At 47.4% G+C, this 2,406-nt stretch overlaps 1 non-coding gene across 1 annotated transcript; it reads left to right on the top strand.

Annotated features, from left to right (window-relative positions):
• The first annotated feature begins 1,015 nt into the window (after nt 1–1,015).
• Nucleotides 1,016–1,087, top strand: TRNAC-GCA (transfer RNA cysteine (anticodon GCA)). Its single transcript has one exon. It is a non-coding gene; the product is annotated as a tRNA-Cys (tRNA).
• Nucleotides 1,088–2,406: the final 1,319 nt, after the last annotated feature.

Here is a 2,406-nt window from a genome sequence, read left to right as displayed (position 1 = left end):
TAATCCACTTGGACTGTATTTTGATATACAAAAAGAAGTTTAGTTGCTACTTTAATTATTTTTCCCAAATGGCCAATTAAACTCTCCTAGCTTGATTTATGTAAATAACCTTTCCTTTCCCGTCTGACTTCGTGACTGCTCTACGTCGGGGCAGTAAAACGCCGTGGTTAAGTGTGTGGTTAAGTAAGCCCCGACAGCTTATTTCGCATCCTGCCCCCTCGGGTTCCTCCGCTGTGCCGCTGGGGTAGCAATCACAGCCCGCTCCCAGAGGGCTGTGGACGTCCTGAGCGCTCGGGAGGCACTCGCGATGATCTTTTATTACGTGGGTACATATACCATGGTGTTCTCCCAGGTCTGGCTGCCTTGCGCTGTTTTAGTAGATGTTCTAATATTTACAGTGGAAAAGTCCTCCAGTGTCGCTTCTGTTATTACTTTCGCAGTTTTCTTAGCTACCGTCACCTATTTCATTTTTGGAAATAAACGGTTCACCTTTTATTTACTAGGCCTGGTCTTCCGTTTACCTCTCAAGGAAGGAGCTCGAAAAGGACACTGCTTGATGCAGCTGGCAGACTAGCCAAGGTCTGCGCGGTTAGGGGAGCAGAGCCCCGAGGGGCATCAGAGCGCTGGGAAGAGGAGAGAGAGGCGGCGAAGACGAGGAGGAGGACGACGAGACCAAAAGCCGGAAAAGGGCAGATGGAGCAGAAGCAACGAGGCGGCCCGGGCTCAGGCCGGAGCTTGGCGCGCTGATAAGTCTCCGTCCGGGCGGCCTGGGTCTTCTCCAGGCAACAAGAGGGGCCCTGAACCTCTACCACCTCCGGCTGTGGGCAGAAGACTGTGACCAAATCAATCGTCCCACCGAACCTGGGGAGGAAAACCGGTTGGAGTTCTGAGCAGGAAGGCCCGCCTGGAGCGACCATAGGCAGCAAAACCCAAGGCAGAGGCTACGACGGTCGGCAGGGTCTGGGTGTGGCTGCACAGCTATAAAGGTGTGAGTTGAGAACATTTAAATACGTCAGGGGGTATAGCTCAGGGGTAGAGCATTTGACTGCAGATCAAGAGGTCTCCGGTTCGAATCCGGGTGCCCCCTGCCCACCTAACATTTTGGAATTTCCAGGCTTCAGCAAGCCTGAGGCCCATGGCCTTCCTTCCTTGGGTCTCTGTAGTTCCAGCACCCCTCCACACTGAGAACAACACCCGCTGACTCTTTCCCATCTGGAGATGTTCCACCCGGAACAGCCACCTATGGATTGTGGAGAGGTACACAGTGTGGGAAGCCTCATTGGCTTCTTGCACTTTTCAAGGAAATGGGGGGAGCAGGATGCTGTCAGGGCCCCAGGAGGGTCCTGCTGCTCGTCAGAGTGTGGTAGATGGAAGGAGCCCCAGGGAGGAGTAAGAAGTTGGGGTTCTGGTCCCAGCACCACCATCACCCCACCTATTCTCATCAGCAGAAGGGGTGTCAGCCAGGAGCAATGAGGGCTGCTCCGCACAGGACAGAAGCAAGACTGGGGTCTGAGGACGGCTCTGGGGAGGCGTAGGAGACCCACAGATTTCCAGGTCCCTGGACAGACACTTTCAAGTGACTTTTTTCTGTAGACCAAAATATGTTTAATGAAAATACCTCTGATCCAGGTGCTAAAGTAACTGGTAAGCTTAAAGTATGCTAATCGAAAGGCACCCTGTGGGACTTCCCTGGTGGCCTAGTGGTTGGGATACTGTAGTTTCCCTGTAGGGGGCATGGGTTCGATCCCTGATGAAGGGACTGAGATCCTGCATGTTGTGTGGTGTGGCCATGAAACAAAAGAAAAAGTTTTAAACAACCAAAAAGCATTTTTAAAAAGTATTCTCAGTTGTAATTTTTTTGTATTGCAATATGTAAACATTTTAGCCACAAAATTTTCACATTCTCTTTTTGCTTCCATTCAAAGTACGTTTCTTCCACAAAAATATTTATAAGACACAGCTCTTGAAATGAGTATGATTCTTTGGAATATTTCACCAAATTTAGATGCTGCAAAATCATAAGCTTTGAAAATTTCATTCCCTTCAGGTACAGAATGTAAATTATCCAATTTAAATGAGGAGCTTCAGCCAAAGACTCCTTAGAGATATCGCAAATGCAATTTTAGAAATTCAGAATTAAATCCTGTACACCACGTGAAATTTCATTGTTTAACTTGTTCAGTTTCTCTCTTGCTTTTGCAAGAATACATTTCAATATCTTCCTGTTTGCAAATTTTGTTTTCATTTATTGCAACTCTAAAGTTTTCAAAAGCTGAAGTTTTGGGGCACACCATTTGTTGAAAACTTTGATTAAAGATTTCCAACAGGTTTGTGCAAAACACAACAACAATTTTTGGTGCACATTTTTACAAAAAGAAAAGTTTAATACCAATGCCATTGCAGGAC

Source organism: Phocoena phocoena, chromosome 9 (assembly GCF_963924675.1).
Source record: "Phocoena phocoena chromosome 9, mPhoPho1.1, whole genome shotgun sequence".
NCBI classification, from domain to species: Eukaryota; Metazoa; Chordata; class Mammalia; order Artiodactyla; family Phocoenidae; genus Phocoena; species Phocoena phocoena.
Note: the sequence above shows the minus strand (reverse complement) of the source record. Positions and strands in the feature narration are given on the sequence as shown.